General features: G+C 38.4%; 1 protein-coding gene and 1 pseudogene across 2 annotated transcripts in view; one reads left to right on the forward strand and one right to left on the reverse strand.

The window, feature by feature from the left end:
• MACROD2 (mono-ADP ribosylhydrolase 2) overlaps positions 1-23,419 on the reverse strand; it is a 2,087,069-nt gene that overhangs the window by 1,102,195 nt on the left and 961,455 nt on the right. The window lies entirely within an intron of this gene.
• LOC114216439 (U4 spliceosomal RNA) lies at positions 9,343-9,418 on the forward strand (annotated as a pseudogene).

The raw sequence follows: 23,419 nt of genomic DNA on the forward strand, positions 1-23,419 counted from the left end.
AACCCAAAAAAATTCTTGACTCAAATTGGTCAGAGGACCAATTTATCTGTGTTTCATCATCTCATTTAAAAATAAAATGGCTAAGCCTGCTTTTCCTGGTCTATTATTTATTAGATTTCAATAAAGAAACTTGCTTTTCATTAAAATTTTGTCACAAACCACCCCATACTGTGCCTTTCTCTTGCAAAAGGCATTTTCAATTTTTCCCTCTTTTCTTGAAAAAAGAAGTAATTTTTGGCTCTGTTCTTTCTTGCTACCTTCTCTCTCTGTCTCTGTTCCTGCATCTTTAAAGAAACCAACCAATAGAAATATTTCCTTTTTTTGTTGTCTTAAAGAAATACGCAACAAGTATAGTTGTTGTTTTTTTTTCCCAGTAAAAAGTCACACTCCTTCAAAAAGAAGGATTTTAGATACTGACTGAATCTCACACTTCTCTGTTTGCGAAGACTTGAATTAAAGAAATCATTTTTAGGTGAACAACTCACAGTATAAAAATTTATATATATATATATATACATATATGTATATGTATATATTTCTCATACAAAATGCATTTTCACTGATGATATATGGTATGGAAAGATCAGGCAAATATTATAAAATTCAGTCCTTAAAGAAAGTAATCAAGAAAACTTTTTACTGGATACTGACTAAAGTTGTGAGCTGCTAATGAGACATGTGGGTTGCTTTTGAAGGAAGACAGTACTGGCATTAGCTACTTAAATATTAATAAGTTGTTTTCTGCATAAGGTCAACTTAGGAAGAAAGCAAGTTCAGAAAACATAACCACAGTCAAAAATCTCAATTTCAATTAAGCTGGAAATATTTAAGACCTCTCTCTGAGCATAGATCTTAGCACTTCAAATACACTAGAACACAATTTTAATTACAGATATAAATTACATTTCCTTTGAACTATTAGATGGCAACATTACACTTAATTTCTTTATACTTAACCATGAACCTCAACTCATGTAATCAAACAAAATCAAACCAATATAAGACATGCTCAGCAAGTAGTGGGAACCAGGAAGCTGAATTTCCATTTTCCTTTGTCTGTACTTTACAAATCATGCAAATTCCAGGCACAATTACTTAGAATTGGTACTGCAATCTGATAGCTTGATGATAGAGCAAAATCAATTTGAAATAAAGAAAAACAGTAATTTGTGAAACCCATGGCCACTGGTAAGTAAGACACAGAGGGAAAGGCAGGGAAGTGTGGGAGAGGCCTCAGAGATTGGGAATGTACTTCCAATAAAACCTTACTTCTCCACATCAGCTATTTTCTTTTAAATTGTGGGTAATGAGCCTGGAGAAGAGAATGGGAAGCCAGCTCTAAAAGGGAGGAAGGATGGGGCGCCTGGGTGGCTCAGTCGTTAAGCGTCTGCCTTCAGCTCTGGTCATGGTCCCAGAGTCCTGGGATCAAGCCCCACTTTGGGCTCCCTGCTCGGCAGGAAGCCTGCTTCTCCCTCTCCCAGTGCCCCTGCTTGTGTTCCCTCTCTCGCTATGTCTCTGTCAAATAAATAAATAAAATCTTTAAAAAAATAAAAATAAAAGGGAGGAAGGTTGCTTTACTCTGTCATGAAAAAAACAAACAGACAAAAAACACAAGAGGAAACATGGGGTAAGATAAGAGACATTGAGTGATAGGGCAGGAAAGCAAAGGAACTCATGTAGAATGTCTTCCTTCCTTTCAGGAAGGCCAAAGAGGTTTTCTTTTGAGCACGGAATTGTCATGATTTTATGAACTTGGAAAATATGGAAATGGTTTCACACAGCTGTAATGGAGAAGTGAGTTGCTTAGGTTATTTTACTCACATTAGTTGGGTTTGTCTTGCCCAGACTCTGGGACCTATAAGGACTGGATTTTTTGCTCCTGAAATTCACTATCTTTATATAAGGGGATCTGATACCTGCTCCCAGACCTCCTTGAGAGCAACCAGAGCTGGCCCACTCATGAGAACCATGGAGAAGTAAATCAAGGCCCTAAGCCTCTACCCTTCTAATCCATAATCCTCAAGTCTCATTCCCCAACTGACTTCCACTCATACATAGAGATATCTGATGTTTGTTGGTAGTCAATCAGCTACACTGATTTTCTACATGCAAGCCTTATATTGGAGGAAGATGCACTAAATTTGAATGGTTCCTTGGTAATGTGGCAGAAAAAAACTGGACCCAGCAAGCTAATAAATCATCCTTAGCCTTTCAATGACTGCAAGTGTGAAAACCATACTTTGAAACGTCAGGTTCTCCTGGCCTCAAGTCTCCTGCTAAAACATTTTCCCTAAAACAGGACCTGCATTAGCCCTGAGGCCCAGGAAATGTCTCTAGGAATGTCAAAAGCTACTTCTCCCAAAATTTAAGACATCCCTTCAGTGGAGACCCTGAAGTCCAGAGGCAGTCCAGGGTGTAAGCTTGGAACCAGGGTCTTATTCCCCAGAAATTCCTGTGCACTAAGTAGGCATCCCCCTCTGAACCAATGAACCTACCAAAACCACATCTGTTGTGGTCCTGCAAATGTCCCCAGGTCTTATTGGACTTGTTGATTCATTGATGGAACCAGATCTCTGGTGTTGGCGAGGTCATTCTTACTTTGATGAAAGATTCTAGAATCCCAGGGTTCAAGCCCTGCCATGAAATCTTGGATTCAATTGTTTCTTCTGAATCCTGGGATTCTAATCCAATTATCCCCTTAGGCCCAGGAAAGACTGTTTGCCATGTCCCATAACAGAAAAGATCGGTGGAAGAGCCATCTCCCCTGGACCAGAGGAGTACAGTCTCTAATGAGCACCCAGTGTATGCAAACAGCGTAAGTCTGGGCACCCAGGTGGGCCATTCTAGTAGCCTACAATGACAGAACCCAACCTTACTATGGCCCAGTCTCAGGAGTCTTCTACCCTAATGAGGCCCTGACTCTTACTTCAGCCTGACCCCAAGTTTTCAAGAATCAGATTTTTGAGAAAATCAGACACTAGGAGCCAGTATGTCTCTTCTTGCCAAAAGTTCCGCTGAGGCAACAACCTCAGAGATGTTCAAGAAGGGACAACAAGAGCAAACATGGTAGAAAAATCCTATATTTGTCCTTATATGCACTTGATTTAAAATCACAACTCTGTGAACTTTACCAAGTTGCTCAGTTTCTCTGAGCTTCAGTTAAACGAGGGTAAAGTAGAAAAATAATAAGAATATAATAGGGTTGTTGAGATCCTTAGAGATTATACATGTTGAGTGCTGGGCACATGACAGGCACTCTCAACAATGATACCTATTATAGCAGTCTCTCACCAAAGTGTAAAATTAACATATAAACATATTTGAAGCATAAGGCCTATCACATAATGGGCACTCAAATATATATAGAGAAAAAATAATAATAAACAAACGATGGATCCAGTAATGTTCGCTAGTGTGGATAAGCAAATATTTTTTTTAATTTTTATTTATTATTATTATTTTTTAAAGATTTTATTTATTTATTTGTCAGAGAGAGAGAGCAAGAGCACAAGCAGGGGGAGCAGCAGGCAGAGAGAGAAGCAGGCTCCCCACTAAGCAGGGAGCCTGACATGCTACTCCATCCCAGGACCCTGAGATCATGACCTGAACTGAAGGCAGATGCTTAACTGACTGAGCCAACCAGGTGCCCCTAAGCAAATATTTTTTTAAAAGAGCCACATTCACCAGGCAATCAGCTTGTCCGAGCACTGGCAATACTTTTTATTCACTGTTAGTTTGATGCTTCAATTGAAACAAGCAGTGACCTAAAATAATTTTATAAACGATTTCTGAAAATCCATCAAATCCACTTAAACTATGATTTTTGACCTGTAAGTCACATTTGAACATTTATAGGGAACTCAATAATAAAACTCTGTCTTTGAAGGGGAGAAGAAATTCCTCAGAAAGTGGGTGCTCTGCAATAGCTAAAGTAATACCCTTATTTGAAAGATGAATTTCTTCCACTAAATGATAATGTATTATTTTTATGCTGAACTTTAATTGGAGTTAAAAAGTCCAAACTTAGATATGTAAAGACTATTTCTGAAAAGTTAATTCCCTTTTTGGGCACCCACACTTGAATTTTGATTGTACAGAGAAAAACATCTTTCTGGAACTGAAGTGAACACTTTGGTTGGTTAAATGTGTGGCCAGTGGCAGAGAAAAGCCAAATCCCTAAAGCATAATTCTGAGAGTTGTATTCATTGCTGAGTGGCTATCACAGTGCAAACTATGCATATTTTCTATAAATAACTGACTATTTAGCCTTCCATTTTAGGGTATCTCAAAACAGAGGAGAGAATGCTTCTACACCTGAATGATCCCATCTATTCATATATGTAAAAAGATAATTCTGATTATACACATAAAGTGCTTTGTAATGTCAGTCTGTTTTGTAGGCTCTTAAAAGGAAGGCATGCTCCATCAACCTGACTACCATTTGAGTCAAATGGCTCTGAGTTCAAATCCCGGTTCTATTTCTTAGTAAAAGTTCTACTTTGGGCAAAGTACCTAATGTCATAAAGCCTTAGTTTCTTAAATTTTCATTTAGGTACTCATCATTCTTTGTCCTCTGTCTGCTACCCCAGTGCATTCTCTATGATCCTCTGCCCTGTTCTGTGCCCGGGCAGGCTGATTCTGTGTGTTTCAGAGTCACAGGGTCAAATGACAGAGGGCACCAGCAAGACATCAGAGGATGGGTCTATGTTTCCATTAGAGCTCCTGGGAACAGTCAAAATCTTTCTACTGTGAATACCTTTGTCACCCTATTTCTGAGGCCATAGACTCACTAGAAAGATAAAAGGAGATGTTGTATGCAAAGCACTTGGCAAAGGCCTGTCACAAATGACGAGTGATAGATGTCACCCATCTTCAAAGACAAAATAAGCAAATGGTGTTTGAGCAGGGTCCACATCTAGTGAAAAAGCTGATTGAAATAATGCCACCAAAGCGAAGGTGGCATTTTCAATTAAGTGTGAGGGAATGAAATATTTAGTTCACAGCCGTTCCCCATCCCCTTTAATTATTTGTCCATTGTCTGTTTAGCATACTCCAAACCCTCCTCTGACAAAATTCAAGGAAAAAGATTCTCTCCTGAAGAGTAGTCAGAGCAAAATAAAATCACTGCCCCAAAGAACTGCAATTAGCAGTGGTAGGGGCATGGGGGTTGCGACAGGTGCTCTGTGCCAAAGGAGAGCTAGATTGAGGCAACCTAATGACAGCCCTATGATGTCCCGGGGGAGTTGCTCTGGGGTAGGTGGGTGAGCTGCTCCTTGAAGGTTCAGGACGTGAAAAGCAGGACAGAAAGTGTTGATGAGATATTGAATGCTTTATATGTGGGTTCCCCTACATATCTGAGAGAGATGTAAATAAATACAGGGATTTCAATTTTGTTGAACCTTGATAAATAGACACTGAGTCAGCACTGGACCACTGGGATCATGGTTTTAGAAACACTGCCCAAAGGCTGAAGAATTTAATCCTTCTGATACTTCAGTCTATTACACAACCAAACTACCCAAAAGGAATAGTCTGGAGTATAAGCGTCTGGTTCTGTGGTTCTGAAAGTGTGGTCAGCAGGGCCAGCAGCAACAGCATTACCTGAGAATGACTTAGAAATGCAAATTCTAGGGTCTCACCCAGATCTACTGAATCAGAATTCTGCAGGTGGGCCCCAGAGATCTGTGCTTTAATAAGCCCTCCAGATGATTCTAATGCACATTCAAATTTGAGAACCACTGTTTTGGCACAAATACCTTAGCACCAATACATATTATTACCATCAGTCACTGCTTGCTACCCACTTATTGTGAATTAAATACAGTGCTAAACCCTTTACATGAATCACCACCTTGTGAGGTAGGTACGGCTGGTGACTCCATTTACGTGAAGTAAACTGAGCATTAGGGAATTTGCAGAGCATACCAAGGGCATGTTGCCAGTTAATGATAGAGCCAGAAACTGAATCCATGCAAGCCTTCCCAACTATCCTAATCACTCCACCTTGATCCTCCGTAAGGAAAAAAGATGCATCCTCATAGAGCAAAATGCATCTTTTAAAGAGGTGCATTTGTTGAATTATGTGAACTTTTTCTGTAGGACTCCAGAGACTATTTCCGAGCTTGCTCAATGAAACCGGGACCTGCTCTAACAAGGAACTCCCACCAACCCTAAGATGTGCTCTACTCTTAGAAAAGCACAAAGGGGTATTTAGGAGACAGGGAATGGGCTGAACCAAGGATCTGGCGGCCAGATATATGGCCATCTGGAAAGGATCAAACATGTAGTTTTTGAGTTACCCAAATAAGTGTCCTCTTTGTCTCCAGCAAAAATCTATCTATCTATCTATCTATCTATCTATCTATCTATCTATCTATCTATCATCTATAATACACACACACACACACACACACACACACACACACACACACACCAGAGTATATACTGCTCATACTTTTATCAGCAACTGGGGGAGAATATAAATTTGGATCTCTTTCCTCTTCCAAAAAAGAGATATAAGTGAATTTAAAAACAAAACAAAACAAAACCCAAACCACAAACTCTAAAAGGGAGTTTCTATGAATTACTATATGGAGTATGCTATTGTCTGTCACTATGAAGCTCTTACATTCTTTATTCTACATTAATAAACTGAGGTCTACTTTTACCCAGAGGAAACAAGTATCAACAGATGTTAATCTTACATTGATCAATGGCTTATTACTATATTTTTATTTCAGCATATTAAAAAACTCTAATATAAAGTAAAAATCCTGCTTCAAAAATTATATGCTATAAGATTTATGTAACATCAAGCAGAGAAAAGGTTACAATATATATAGAATGAGTTAACATAGAATTAATTAACCTAATAATTTAAAAAGAGTATTTAAACAGAGTATTCTGCACAATATTTGGGGGGGAAATTTAAGCTCAAATTTTTCTGAAATATAACTTTTTATTAAAATATGCACATATATTTGTATTTAGATATAAAAGGAAAAGATGGTGATTAACAGAAAAAATATTCTAAATGAATATATATTGCGAATTTGCTTACTTGGAAAAACATATCCCATAACATTTACTAAGTTTACATTTTATGAAATTCCTAATGAAATGCAGATAAAATTCATCAATAATAACTGGAGCATTAATAACAAGTGAAACTGCCATAAAAATCAATCTGAAAAATCTATTTCGATAATTAAAAATACCCAAACAGCTAGCTACTGAGTTTACTTTCCTTTACAAAAAAGTCATTCCATATATTTTGTTATGATATGACAGTCATATTCTAGCTTCTATGCCCTTTACTTTCTCCTCCAAGTTCTTTAAACACATTGGGTTTGTCTTATACATCTCCATACACCCAAGAGTTCCTAGGAAACAATGCTGTAATTGGTAAGATTTTCATATATTTATTAAATTAAATCCCTTTTCTTAGACTACAGTGATATTATTTAGAGGGGCAGGGGCACAAATGCAAAGACGGGGCTGGGTGGTGAAGTGGAGAATCATATCTTTTTTAAAAGGAGGAGCTACTCCTCAGCTCTGCACAAATGTCTTCAGGCAAGAATGAATGCTGGTCGAGTTCTTCCTCACCTTTTGATTTTTCAAAGGAAAAATGGCAGCGAGGACTTCAAAGAGAAATCTCCCAATTTTTAAATGCGGGCCACAAATACATTGCCCTTTAAAACTGTGCAGTAATCTGGGTTTGGGCACAAAAACAAAGCTGCTCTTAGATATTCCAGGAACCATGAGTTTAATATGGGAAGTAGGCTTTCCACAAATGATGGGCAAGCTGGAGTGGATAGGTAAGGAGAGTCACTGTGGAAGTTCTGGGAAGCTGCCACCAGAAAGACAAGGAGGTGCGCTGGAGACCTCACCCTGACATACCGAAGTGGTGGTTCGCAAAGGCTTATGGGGAAGCTGTTCTGGAAAGTCCCTAGAAATTTCCCACCAGTGATTACAGTCTACAGCAGTGAAGTTAGTGGTTCTCAAGCCACTAAGCCACCAGGAATCCCACATCTGCCCACACATCGGGGGGCTCCATTTCTGCTTCCCAGTTTCCACATCAGTTCTTCTAACTGGCAGTCTGGAATCTGAACCATAAAGGAAAGAGGATCCTGGGGTAAGTGTTTCTCAATTTCTCCCCTGCATTAGAGCCCAGGAAGGTGGGAATGATGCCAAGGTGACAACAGATCATCTTAGTGCATGCATAAAATCCCTGATTAGAGTTGAATGAACACTTTGCTGGGTTGCATCCCTAAGTTTCCTTTCTCCCTCTCTCTCTCCTCACTTCTCCTTCCCTCCGCCCATTTTTTAAAACACTTTTCCTCCTCCCTTCTTCCTCTTCATCTTCTTCTTTGTATCTTAATATGAACAAAATACCTTCGCAGTGATCACCAGGAGTTAGGGCTGAGGGGAGCATATCACTACAAAGGGATCACACAGAGGGGTGTCTTGGGGGATGATAGAAGTGTTCTATATTCTGATTGTGACAGTGGTTATAGAAATCTACATATGTATTAATTCATACAACTGTGCACCAACTGAGGTCAATTTTACTGTAGTAAAATAACTGAATGATAATAGCATTACAACAGACTTTCTGTATCAAAAAGTAGGCTTCCAGGCACCTGGGTGGCTCCGTGGGTTAAGCATCTGACCCTTGATTTTGGCTCAGGTGCTGATCTCAGGATCATGAGATCGAGCCCCAAGTAGGGTTCTGAGCTGGGCATGGAGCCTGCTAAAGATTTTCTCTCTCCTTCTCCTTCTGCCCCTCCCCCCTGCTCCTGTGTTCTCTCTCACTCTCTCTCTCAAAACAAACAAAAATAAAAAAGTAGGCTTCATTAAAGCAACTTAAGTTGATGAAGTACATATACTCTGTACATAAACTATAACTGAACAATACCATGTGGGACCTCATTAGAAAGTCAGAAACATGCAGAGGATGATATTAAGGGTCATCTTTAAATAAATCAAGAGACATAATCCATTACTAATATCTAGATGTTGGTCCTTCATGAAGGTTAAATAAGCCTGCCCAAAACTATACTGGGGCATGTTTATTGTATGAGAAGATATTCTCTGTGTACTACTTACTCTCAGTCAAATGCCCTGAACTCTAGTCATGATTGTAAAAAGTAAAAATTGAAATTATGGTAGAAAACTAAATCCATTTTGACAAAGGACAACCCTGTGACTGGGAAACAATATGATAGCAGTCATTATTATGAGACAATTAAATAGACTGAACGAACCCTAAAGGAAAAACAGCTTGTAAAACACTTGCTGTTTGTACAAGCAATATTGACTCAGATAAAAATCCAATGGGTAAGCTTTGCGCAGTGGCAGTATTGTAGCCAATGAGGTTTATCCGAGGCGCGATGATTGCTAATTGAAAAATCCAATGGGTAAAAAAAGAAAAAAAAAAATGTATTAAGTTGCTTTGACAAAGCCTACACAACTTGAATTAAAAAAAATGTATATCGTTCAACTTGCTTAAATGTAGACATTTAATATACTTAAAGCCTGTTTTAATGATTCATCTTATCAACATCCTCACTTGTGCTAATACTGTCTCGTCGGTTGCCTGCCACCCTCTACGTTTTGAAAATATCTAGTCAAAATTCAACCGTTGGTGGCTGCAGACAAAATCTTTCAATTCAAGCCCGCCTTACATGCACACTGAAGCACTTTTCAACTGTCATTTCGGAATGTCAGTGATTAGCATGCAAAAGGTTTATTTAATTTCTTTCTTTTCAGGGAAAAGAGGTTAGAAACAGCTGTCATTCAGGTGATGAATACAAGCTGCCAGCCTTTGAAGCAGCAGGTGAAGTAGTTGAGGTTGGAATTAATTAGCATTTAGAGAACCCCCACACTGGATTACACCCTGGCAAGGAAATAGCTGTCCTTCTTTGCAAATGATTTCACCTATTAAAGAAGTCTGGATAGAAGGCACGATGCAAACATATAGCCAAAAGTTTGCACCTTCAGAAGCAAACAAAATAGTTTTCTGCTCTTTCTTAAAATTCGAGGCTCATATGCATAAATCTAAATGTAATATTCAGTCAGAAGTCAAGCCCTAGCCTACAATAAGCTGTTTAAAAAATTACATTCAGGGGCACAGAGTGATTTCCAGCACACATGTGTCATTCTACATTAATATTTGAAACTGTCCTCAGTGCTGACCAAACAACGGCTCTGAAGCCATTTGATCTGTAACATATCATGAGAGAAAGAATATTTTTGAAAAGAATTCTCTCCCCGACCACAAATTCTGTTTCTGTTTGGTTTGGGTTTTGTTAAGATCATATCCTCAGAGCACACTCAAACATCAAATATCTTATCAGGGGGAAAAAAAAGTCCACTCTTTTCGTGTTTCAAACTCCATGTAAGTCTTAACAACTGGTTATTGCAAACAAGCCATCGTAAGTCCTATGACCTTTAATGTATATGATGAACTTATTTTAAAAGCATATCAATGATTAATATCAGATATTTAGTGATAGGTAATAAGTGAGCATCTGGCAGCCTCCAAGAGTAAGAAAAAGCAGCACATTGTTGTAGTGCCCACAGAAAACCAGGATGTTGATGCTAATTAAAAAGCTCCTTATTACTGACTGGAAGCCGATTGTCAAAACACTGTAACCAAATGGTTTTCCTACTCCAAACTGGGCCAGAGTCAGGGCAGCAGTTCTGATTGGGATTAAAGTACGTCTTTGTTTTGATAACGTAAGAGGGGATGGTCTGAGTCCTCTTTATTCACAAGAACGTTTTGTGTGTGTGTATGTGAATCAGAACTAATTATGAAAGGAAGCATTCCATACAAGGCAGGAACAATTCATCTTCAGAGGCCCAAATGAGGCAACTCTGCCCTACAACTACAGCCATTACCTCCTCCTCATTCCCCTTGACCTGCTCACCACCTCCTACCTTTTCTTCCACTGCCTTCACTCACTCACTACCTCCACCCCCCTCCCAGCCCTTACCTGGTCTGCTTCCCCAGCCCCACCTCCACCCACCATGCCCTGGTCCCCCACTCCAACCCCCCATCCCACAGACACACTCTCACACTGGGACCTCTACTGACTGCATCCCTAGTCACCTCCTCCTCCCTCTACCGCTTTTTCAGCACTTTGCACTTCCACCATGATTGATATGGACAGCTAATCTAGTGGGGAGACAGGCTGATGAAGGTAGTGAGGGTTATGGCTTAGGAGTTGTTTTAAAAAAAAAGCTAATGAGAATATGGCCCCATTATATTGCCTCAATATGTGTTTAGAATCAGGTGTTGGTCCCATGGTTTTCTGTACACATCCTGTCTCATCAGAGGTTTACGTCCATTTTATGGGGAATGTTGACATCCTGGAGGAGCCAGAAGGGCAGACAGATGTCTGCTTCACTGGATACATATCTGAGCTCTTCTGCCTTGGCGACCCTTCAATATGCCACAAGGAGCAGCAGGGCATAGTGGTCACAAGAAGAAATTCTGGGGGCCAGATGAGCTGGATTTGATTCCTGGCTCTGCCACTTACCAGTGGTACTACCACAGACAAGTTGTTTATCCTCTCTTGAGCTCCTGAGCTGTTTTCTTAATGGTAAAATGTAAATAATAGTAATAATAATAATAATAATACCTCTCTCATAGGTTATGGGGACTGAAGGAGTTACCACTTATATAGCATTTAAAACAATCCTTAGCACAAAATAAATATATAAATGTTTTAAATAAATAAAATAAAAATTCACATCTCCATTGTGCAAATTTCATAGAAAACAAGCATCTTTAATAAAGAAAAGTAGCTTATATTATTTTTCTTCTATAAATAGCAAGGATACTTTTAAATGGCTAGGTATTTTTTTGTAGAAGTTAGTTTTGTCTACAAAGGGCGATACATTATACTGAACTGTTGAATCATTGAACATGATATCAAAAACCAATGATGTATTATACCTTGGCTAATTGAATTTAAATAAAAACTTTAAAAAGATTAAAACAATATACATTTTTATTTCTTTTCTTTAAAGACTAATGACTTCTGAATAAATAAATAAATTGATTAATTAATTGTGAGACATTAAACCACGTATACCAATAGAAACTTTGAAAAATATCTTAGTGGATAAAAATTCCTTTTTTTTTTTAAAGATTTTTTTATTTATTTGACACAGAGAGGGAGAGAGAGAGAGCACAAGAAGGGGGAGCGGCAGGCAGAGGGAGAGGGAGAAGCAAGCTCCCTGCTGAGCAGGGAGCCCGATGTGAGCTCGATCCCAGGACCCTGGGATCACGACCTGAGCCGAAGGCAGATGCTCATCCAGCTGAACCACCCAGGCGCCCCAAGTGGTTAAAAATTCTAATGCTCTATTCCTGTGCTAAGATGCAGAGAACATGGTTTGGAGGAGCCAATGTTAGTGTTTTAATTATCCATGCCAGCTGTATCCTTGTTGCCACAGATAACGATAGTGTGTTATCTGTTTACAGGATTGTAAGAAAACTGAATAAGACTTTAAACTTAAAAAAAAAAAAAAAGACTTCAAACTTATCCAAAAAGGACAGTAATTTCTGGCATGGATAATTTTATTGTTGTTATTGTTAAAGTTCAAGGTTTCAAAAGCCATGAAGCATGAGGTTGACAACTCTGATGATTCTCCATGAAGGACAAAGAAGGAAGGCAGTCATGTTAGAATTTTTTCTCCGAAAACTACTCTATTCTGTTAATATTTATTTGAAAATCTCAACAATTATGTTTGTATAAAAGGAATAAACACTGGCATCATGTCTTAAAGTGGCCAGAAATTACAGTTGCATCTTCCATCTTTCTTATCATTCTCTCTGCTCTTTATCCTTCAACTTTAATTGACCATTCAGGATCATTTCAAATTTGAAAATATACGAATGAAGGTGTATGTATGGACATCTATGTTTAAGGAAGGGAGATGGATGACTTTTCAAAGGTTTTATGTGATGCATAAGAAGGGAGGGAAGGCGAGGTAGCAATGGAGAGAAGAGGGAACCAGAGCTGAGGAATGCTAAAGGTTAAGGTTTGTACTCCGCCTCTGCCCAGGGCCTGCCTCCTGCTTAGCTGAAAGTCAGTGTCATGGCTCTTTTCTTTAGCTCATTTCCATTTGCAGGAACAATGTCTCTAAATTAAAAAGTCTTCATTCTGGACAATATCTGCAGAGTCCATAACAAGAACTCTCTCAAGGGAGTGGGGAAGGTCGTATAAGGATTGTGCCCATGCCTGGTCCTCTCCTTCCCAGAATCAGAGGCAAAACCAGTTCCAGGACCTTTCTCCACACTGCTTCCTTTATTCCATTCCAGGTGTACATGGTTTATTCTGTTTGTTCAGCTCTTTGGTGTATTTAGTAAGAATTTAATAATAATTGGGGCACCTGGGTGGCTCAGTCGGTAAAGCGGCTGCCTTCAGCTCGGGTCATGATCCCAGGGCCCTGGGATCCAGTCCCTCATTGGTCTCCCTGCTCAGCAGGGAGCCTGCTTCTCCCTCTCCCTCTGCCTGCCTATCTGCCTACTTGTGCTCTCTATCTCTCTTTCAAATAAATAAAATCTTAAAAAAAAGAATTTAATAATAATTGGAAGCTGTGTGGAATGTATTCACTTATGTTTACTTTTAAAAAATTATTTGGATTTCACTTAAAACTTTTTACTAAGTCTCCCAAAACTGATCACGAAATTTCTTAAAGAAAATCATGTTTTGTGTGTATGAATGCACATTTTCTGTTTGCTTTCTAATTTTTATCTGGAATTAGAAAATATTCAGGATCCTAAATAAATACTTTGTCTGTCATGTCTGTGTCTCCAGGGCCTAGAACAGTGCCTGGGACATGGTAGCTCCTCCATAAATATCATTTGAACTAAAACAATATGAATAGAAACTACACATGTAGAATTCTAACACTGATATTAACTCTGAGCAAGGCACATAGCACACACCTGACATGCATCATCTCTATCTCCCAACACTGCTGAAAGTTAGGTGCTTTACAGATGAAAACACTGAGGTGAAGAGAATGCAAGTTAACTTGCCCAGGATCTCACAGCTCAGAAATGGAAGATCTGGATTTGAACATGGATAGTGATATTCCAGAATCTGTGCTCAGAACCCCACATCTGCTATAAATATCACTAATCCCAACTTCTCATTTTTCCCTATTCAAGTAAAGACCTGAGAACTCAAATATGGCTTTTTATATACTGATGGGAAATTATTGTACCTTGACAACATATTTGTGAAAATGAGAAATGTAATGACTACAATGATTGTCACTAAAATGCATTTTTATATTTTTTTAAAAAAGTATTTACTGACATGTAAAAATTAATTTCTCTCATTTTAAACTCCTTCATAAAATTCCCTTACTTTTTCCCCTAAGAGGATACAGGAACAGAGCAAATCATGCTTTAAGTGTAAGCAATTACTATAGTTGGTTGTGGCTAGTTATTTAAAACAGGAAAAGTGCTCTCAAGGTATTTCTAGATGTGAAAATAATGCTGGTGTCATTTATTGTGCATACTTCAATACAGTTTTGTCACAAAATAGAGAAACTCCAGTGAATTTGAGAAGGGATGTGAGAATGTGGCCCCTATTTTATGTTGATTTTTTTCCTGGTTGTTTCATACAGACATCCTTCAGAGTGTGGCCCCTCCCAGCATGTGGTCTTACATGCATGCTTCGTATAGGGGGAGAAGGGTGCAGACTTACCATTTAAGTACCTCCAAAACATTCCCAGCCAGGCAGGCAGGGGACCTGAGTCTTAATCTTAGCTTTGATACTAACTAGCTATGTGATCTTGGCTAAATCACTTAACTACTCCTTGCTTATGTTTCCTGGAAGTTGGATTAGGTATCCCTTAGATACCTCCTAGAACTAAAAATATCTTTCAATTCACTACCTTTTAAGGCTTTTATTCTTGGTAAATTCTAAATCCTAATTAAGGATTTACCTGTATCTCTAAATCCCTCCCCCCTTTTTGAAAAGTGCTTCAGAAGTTTGTTTACAAATGAATAGAAACACTTAGGTAGGTGATTACCAGGGTTTTTTAAGGTTTGGCTACTCGGAAAGGCTGTGAGCCTGTGAGGACAGAATGCTAATTCTGTACCTACATTATCACACAGCCAAACTATCTCTGGATCTTATGGAATGAATGGTAGGCATAAAATGGTGAAGTAGCAACACCGCTGAGATCCTGCAGCTGGTGTATGAAGATGCATGGTACCCAGACTTTAGCATAACATCAGTGTTTCTGCTCAACCTAGGAAACCCAATTTGCTTTTGTTTTTGTCGGCGGTGGCAGGGGCGGGGGGAGGGGGTTGTTACGGGTCCAACACAAAAAATGCAACACACTGTAATAAGAATAGACTCAGATTTGGGGCACCTGGGTAGCTCGGTCGGTTAAGCCTCTAACCCTTCGTTTTGGCTCAGGCCATGATCTCATGGTCATGAGATCGAAACCTGCCTGGGCTCCATGCTCAGCATGAGTCTGCTTGCTCCCTCTCCCTTTGCCCCTTCCCCCTCTCTCCTGTGTGCTCTCCCTCTGCCCCCTCCCCCTCCAATAAATAAATCAATTAAAAAAAAAAAAAGTAGACTCAGATTAAAGGGGTCTGGGGACAACAGCAATCTCCAGCCATTCCTGGGTTGACAAGTAAAGCTGACCACCAGAATTTTGCAGAGTTGACTACATATTGTGATAAAATCTGGGTACCTCAAAGACAATTTTGAACAAGTGCATAAGAAAATAACAATTATTTTCTGCAAATACCAATAGAGCTCCTGAAAAAAGAAAGTGACTCTCGAATATCAGCCAATGTAGAGTAAAAATAGCCAATGTTTTAAAAATGATTTATAGAACTTGGGCAAGGTTGAGTCTAGAACAGAACAAAATGGAAATATTCTTTCAGCTATTCCTTAATAAAGTGAAACTAGAATTTACTATCTGAATCCACTGTATACCCATGGTTTGTTTTGTATATTTACACTTAAATTAATATGAAATGCAATTAATATGTAGTTCTCTTTCCAAAGGAATGGTTCACTCACTTCTGACCTTTTATAATACTTCTATCATTTTCATAAAGTTCTGAATTACAAAATATTTTACAAAAGATATGGCTACACATGGATTTCTGGAGTTGGTGAATTCTACCTATCTATTTTAGTCAAAATTCTAGTATCCAAGATGAAGAGTGGGCAAAGCTAAGTAAATAGTTCTAGTCCTTACAGATTGCTGACTTAGTAAGTCTCAGTTCAGTCTGTGCTTAAATTTTTAAAAATAATGACAATAGCTAAATGCACTGATAATTACAACACCTGTAATACTTTTCAGCCCAGTCCCATTAGTGGCAGATACTGACAAGTGGTTCAATAAGCACCTGTTCCAACTTACTTTCCCACATACTTTCACAGCTATACTACAGAAGACAAAGAACTAAAACCATATTTCTTCTCAGGGCTGGCATGTAATATGGATCCCTGAAGCAGAATCAACTGTGTGAAACCTGAAGATGAAAGCAAACAACATAAATTATCAGATTCATGAAAGGATGCCTTTTTGGCAAGCATCATGACTAGCTCTTCTGAGGAGTTATGCTTGAGTTTCTGGCACCTAGACCTTATTGTCACATGTCAAGATGTGGGTAGTAGCAGCAATGTTGTTTCTGCTTGGACAGTGTAGTGATTGACCTTCTTTTTTTTTTTTTTTTTTGAGTTATGTCATCCTTGGCTATATTGTTCTCTTCATAATCTAAATAGGATGGATTCTGTAGTATGCAACCAAGAACCTTGATAACATACTATTTATGCTATAGTCTTCCTTTTCTTTCCTTCTTGAACCTCTGCCATCTAGCATAGCCAGCCTTAACAACGTATTTCTTTTTCCTTTCACCTTGAACAAAGCTTTTGGAGAAGACACTGTCTTAAGATCCACCCTCAGTATATGTTGGGAAAGTTTTAAATGGGTAGAAGACAGGATTCTACTAAAAACTATATACATATAGTTTCATATATAGTGATAAATAGCCAAGAAATTGAATACTAGGAGGGTTTTTTCCCCCCACAATAATGCAAAGTATGTTTTGTTGAAATCCATATTCACTGGAATCACAAAAATCCAATATAATTATTGCCAATCTGGTAAAGCTGTGAAGTTAATTTTATTTCTTGAGGCATTCAGAACTTTTCAAGTAAATTTTTATAATTAGTCGCTGCCTTTGTCTTTTTTTTTTTTTTTTTCCTTTTTCTAGCCTACATATAGATGACAAACACAAGAAACAAGCTGGAACCTTTTTTTTTTTCCTCCTAAGGAAGAAAAATACTCATGTCAATCGAAAGAGTTGAAATCATATCCATCAGTCTGCACTGGCTCTAATTTCATCCTCTTATAATATTCCACTCTCATTTCTATTCATTCAAGTGATCTCTTTGGCATGGCTACAGTGAGTTTGACTTTTTCATATAATTTTCTGGGGCTGCATGAGCATTTAAACATATTGCTTCCTATTTAAAAAAAAATCTGCTTCAAACACTTCTCAGTTAACAAAAACAGTGAAAAATGTCTCAGCACTACCTATAGAAAACTCTAAATTCAGGCAGAGTAGTGAAGAAGGGGATAGAAAAGAATGGGAAAAAGAAAACTAACCACCACCAAGAGGCTACTTTGTCCCAGGTGTCTTATTGATTCAGATATGTTATTTGTTTCATTTTCTCAATAACCATGTAAAAAGCCAAATAGCGTGCCCAAATTCATTAGTACACCACAAAAACAACATTGGGACCCATAATTATCTGTCCCCAAAGCCATGGCCATTAGACTTGCCGGAGCTGTCAGGAACACATTTTGTTAAGCCCCTGTGAATCAGGCAGTTGATAAATCCTGTCATGTATCTCTCCCTTTGCATCTCTTCCAGTGAGGTGCACTAAGACATCAAGTTCAGAGTTTAAGGTACATATTCAAATACAAATATTGCTGTACAATAAATGTAAAAGGTCATACCGAGCCAGCAGAGAATGTTGTCACACTCTGTACAGAAGGAAGATTGGCAAAGCACATTCCATGCTATGAATCACAAATCTATAAATGACCAGGGTTTCTGAGGAATAGAACAGTTCAAGAGTCTCACGTGCAGAGAACCTTACAAGTTAAGCCTTCTATGTGTAACCTGCCAACTTCCAATGGAGGAAATGTCATTTTCCTTTGTAAAGATGATGACTCATGTAGAACCAATAGAAAGAGACAGAAACATGTAATGGCCTTTAAAAATCTAGCTCTTTGATGATTAAGTCGTCCCTTCAAAAAATTCCCTTGATTTTTCATTACACAACAGCATCCTTGTGCTAAGGCATAATGGATAAAATAATCATTATGTATAACCCCTATGTGGGGCTAATTTCTTTGAAACTATGATCAGTCTACAGCAGTAAGCAAGTAAGGTGCGTTTTCATTTTCCTGGGTTTATTACCCCGTAGCACTACAATGTTACATTACAGAAGACTAAAAAAGTATAAGGAACGCATTTGGAAATGGGCATAAAAGTTCAACCAGAGCTGTCAACTCTCATATATCAAAAGGGCAAAAGGAAAAACCCAGAAGAGATTATCCTCTGGTGAATACAGAATGTGGAAACAGATTTTCTCTAAAGATGGCCGTAAATGACAAGCATTGCCTAGTTCTAACCACCTGCATCATGAGAAGTGAATAAAAAAAAAAAAAGGTTATGCCAACACATTATTTACAGAAGGAGAGGTATCTAACCCAACCTTTAAATATCAGAGCCTGAGGAGGCAAGGCAATTGGAAATACAAAGCATATTCCAGGCTGATGATGCTTATTAGATCTGTAGCCTTCCTTTCTGCCTTCCGATGCTTTTAACATGTGTTTTAATGGTAGTAAATTGTGACAAGCAGAGAACAGAATGGGTGATTGTGGAATTTTTGCTTTCATCTGTGTCTCTTCAGATCAGAGATTAGGCCTCAGATTTCACAGTCCAGGTGCTAGTGTATGTTGAAGGAGGATTTAGAGACAGCACCAACTGGACATTTGCTTGAGTCTCCCTGCTCTGTACTCCTACAGTGTTCTGATTCAGATGAAGTGCTAACAACTAACATGTAAGGGTGATTATTTAGTCTGTTTATCTCTACAAAAGATCTTAAATAAATCATTTGCCCTCATTTGCCCTTCCCTAATTCAGAATCACATCATTCTTATCCCTTTGTTATTGCTTGAACTCCACTTCCATGTAGCAGGATTTTTTTTTTATGGTTTTATATCATATGATTAAATTGTCTAAAAAAACCATGATTTTGATTATAAATCAATTTTACAAAAACTGAAAATGGCCTTGGTCTAATTTAAAATACTTTTATAGCACTTGAAAAGAGATACAATCTATAGGAAAATTAGCTCATCATGACACACAATATATATAATTTAAAAGACCCAAAAAGGTTTGTTTGTAAGTTGAAACAATTTTTTTTAAATGACAAGTAGTCATCTTTTCTCAAACTGAGCAGTGATGAAAAAAAGGAAGAGACAGATAATAAGATGACTAATTTTCTACTTTTATGGAGATTATTCTCTTTCTCCCCCAGCTCAAGAAACCCTGAAGGGATGGCCTGTAATTCATCATGGCCCTGGAGGCCCATGGAGTCACCCATATTGGATACTGTGACAAGACAGACCCCTAGAGTACATACACAAGAAAAAAAAAATTGTCTGAGCCATCCCAGAGTTCAAGATAATTCTCAGATATCCCTACCTCCTGAGGAGCTTTGAGTTAATACCACATCCTAGAGAAATTTAAGGTATTCTATGGCAAATTGAAAATAGTTGCCTCTCCTGCAGTTGCCCCTCTAGAGTTAGTTCTGCCTGAGACGATCACCCCCCCCTTCTCCTTGGCTCTGACTCTTCAGATTATTTATTTCCCGCCAGATTGTCCATAATTCATATCTCCAAATGAAATGAAGGGGGAAAAATACACAAAAGAATCAATAGAGAAGGAATTGTTGGCTTAGGTTATCATGTCAACCCGGAGAACATCATTCGCCATGGCAATATTCATTCAAGTAATATTTATTGGCAACTTGGTATATTCTAGAGGATACTGTACTGAACATGACAGGGAAAATCCCTATACTTATAAAGCACATCTTCCAGGGGGAAAGACAGACAATAAACTAAGTAAGTGATATGTGTAGTATGTCTGATGGCAGTGAAGTACAGAGAGAAATAAAGAAAGGAAGAGAATATGGAGTGTCCAATTGCCACTATTTTAGGTAGGGTGGTCATGGAAGGCCATCCTTACAAAGATGACGTTTACATAGAAACTTGAAAAAAACTGGGGGCAGGAGAGAAGGCGACTTCCAGGGGAGGGAGGCATAAGAAGATCCATGAAGCTGGGGAGGATGGGTGAGAAGTAAAACAGCAGGAGATGAGGTGGACTTTGCAAGGACTTGACTTCACTTAAATGAGATCAGGGAGCCAACAGAGGGTTCAAAGCAGAGGAGTGGCAGGATCTGACTTTTTTTTTCAAATAATCACTCCAGCTGCGATGTTGCACATAAGCTACAGGAGGGCAAGGTCTGAAGCAGGGAGAAAACTAGAATGCAGCAGTAAAATAAGTGAGAGATGGCAATGATGGGGATGAGGGGACCAGAGTGGACAAAGTAACGCAATGTGGTTGAGAGCTAGTCAGATACCATATATGTTTTCAGGTAGCACCAATGAGATTTCCTGAGAGGCTCAACATAGAAAGTAAGAGGAAGAGGGTAGTCAAGGAGTACACCAAAGATTTTGCCCTGAACTATGGAAGGATGGGGTTCCCATGAACTAAGGTGAGAAAAACTGGGGGAAAAGTGTGTATGTGTGTATGCTGGGGGGCTCAATACAGTAGTAAATAAGAAATTCTGTCTTGGGGATGATATATTTTAAATGCTCATTAGAAATCCAAGTGGAGATACTGAGTAGGCATTGGATGTACAAGTCTATAATTCAGAGGAAAGGTCTGAGATGGGATATAAATGTCTGATTTATTAGCATATAAAGCCCCAAGTCTAGCTGAGATTACCAAGAATGTATATTGATAGATAAGAATTCAAGGATTAAACTCCAGCACTCTTCAATATTAAGGGGACAGTAATACAAGTGCAAACCAGTAAAAGAGATTGGGAAGGAGCAGTCAGCGAGGTAGGAGGAAATTGTTTCATATGAAAGGAACAATCAACTGGGGCAAGAGAGAATTGTCCATTGGTAACGGAGAATGGATACACCAGTTGCTATAAGACAATAAGGAAACACTTTTTTTTTAAGATTTTTATTTATTTGAGAGAGAGAGAATGAGAGATAAAGAGCATGAGAGGGAAGAGGGTCAGAGGGAGAAGCAGACTCCCCACTGAGCAGGGAGCCCGATGTGGGACTCGATCCCGGAACTCCAGGATCATGGCCTGAGCCGAAGGCAGTCGCTTAACCAACTGAGCCGAAACACTTTTTTAATCTCCAGCTCCTAACTTTAACTCAAAAGCAAAAGCTTTTGTAGAAATACACTGCTCACTTATAGAAATATCCTGTTATATTTGTAACACTTAGGAAGTAAGTCATTTTACTTAGATTGTATTGAAATTCTGTTGATAGTTCATGTTTTAAGATGATGTCCCTAAACCATATGCTCAAAATACCCTTAGGCTTTTAAAATCCTTACTGAATGAGGAAATTATTCAATAAAAGGAAATTATCTCAGTGACTGTGTTATTAGGAATGTTGCTTAGGGATTTTCCAGAAAGACGGATTACCTGGCCCAGATGGATAATTTTCTTAGGCTGGTACCACTGAAGCTGATAAAAGTCAGTTCTGTTCACTGTTTATGAATATTTGCCACTTCCCCTCTGGATACCAATGTGTTGTCTGGGGCTTGAAAAAAACTAGATTGAGGAAGCAAAGAGCACTTCAAAAGGTCAAGATCCAAAAAATTAATAAATCAAATTTCTATCCAGTAGCATATTTTAGCAGCATTCAGGGGTATATTAGGACAAACACCAGTGTTTTCTAAACATAATGATAAAATAATTTGGAATATAAAAACCAATTGACTGAGTTCTAGAATATTCTTTGACTTGCACATTAGAAGTCCCACTTAGATGTGCTTGTGTTAATTAGAGGTAGCTAATAAGCCATGCATTTTTCTCTAATCAACATAGGAATCCAAGGCAGTTAAAGAAGGAAAGAAAGAAGAAAAAAGGAAAAAAGGAAGGAAGAGCCTACACATCTAAAGAGAGTTAAGAGTTAAGTTGGGAAATAAATGGCCCTAGACCGTGTATAAAGCATTTTTTTCTGGGGCAGGGTGGGGGGAAGGATGAAGACGTTTAAAATATAAGTATCTTCAATACTATGAATGAGAGGCTAGGAAGAGTAAAAGATTAGGAAAGATTGAGAGATTTGTCTAATGTCACAGGGTAGCCATAGACATTTCTTGAACCTGGAATCCAGTTCTTCTAAACTCTAAGTTGACCAGTCTGACAAGGCTACCCTACAATCAGGAAACTAGTCCTTTAGATGCTAAAAGACTTGGTTAAAGAATCTAATGTAATTTGATCTTATTCAATAATGCATGTGCATTATTAGACATCCTTATAAACTCTGCACACAGTGATTGCACACTCATAGGGAATTCAATTTGTAGCATACAACAGATGCTAATATGGAAATACTAGGATAAATATTTTTTTCATTTGGCTGTTTTACAGGCCCTTTGCTATACCTGTTGCCACTCCCTCAAATCTATCTTGGTTACAATTTACTGAAAGATTATCCCCGACACTAAATGTATCTTAGCCTCAATAAGCAAAGTCCTAGTCTGCACAATGTTCTGGATATGCTGTTTATGTTGCCATTTGCAAATAGCATATATTCAGAACAGCTGGGCAGACATAGCATCTGGAGCAGGAATTAGCCTTTAGGTAAACAGTGACTAACAAAGATGCCAGGGAAAGAAGTGTAAGCATTAATAGTTTCATGCTTTTATATACATGACAATAATGCTTAACAAAATGGCTCAAATGTATCTAAAGCTCTCTATTCCAGAGAATTTTCAAAACCAACCTTAAATGTTTCTGGATCAATAGGAATTAGTTTAAATTGTGCTTGTCTCAGGCGAAGACTGCTATGAATCAATCTCCTTCCAACTATACATGAGCAGCTTAAAATTACATCACATGCCATGGCCAACAAGTGTTGGATGCCAAATCTAAATAGAGTAGATCTAATTTTCACTAGATTGGAATCTGTAATACAGAAATGGACTTTTAAAATATCATGGGAAATAACTGCCTTGCTTCTAATGGCAATATGCTCCTTAAACACCCAATACACAAATCTAATAGACAAGGAATCCATGTCACAGTACAGA

This window comes from Eumetopias jubatus, unplaced genomic scaffold (genome assembly GCF_037043125.1).
Source record: "Eumetopias jubatus isolate StellerSeaLion01/CBP00866 unplaced genomic scaffold, mEumJub1_p1.0 scaffold_9, whole genome shotgun sequence".
NCBI classification, from domain to species: domain Eukaryota; kingdom Metazoa; phylum Chordata; class Mammalia; order Carnivora; family Otariidae; genus Eumetopias; species Eumetopias jubatus.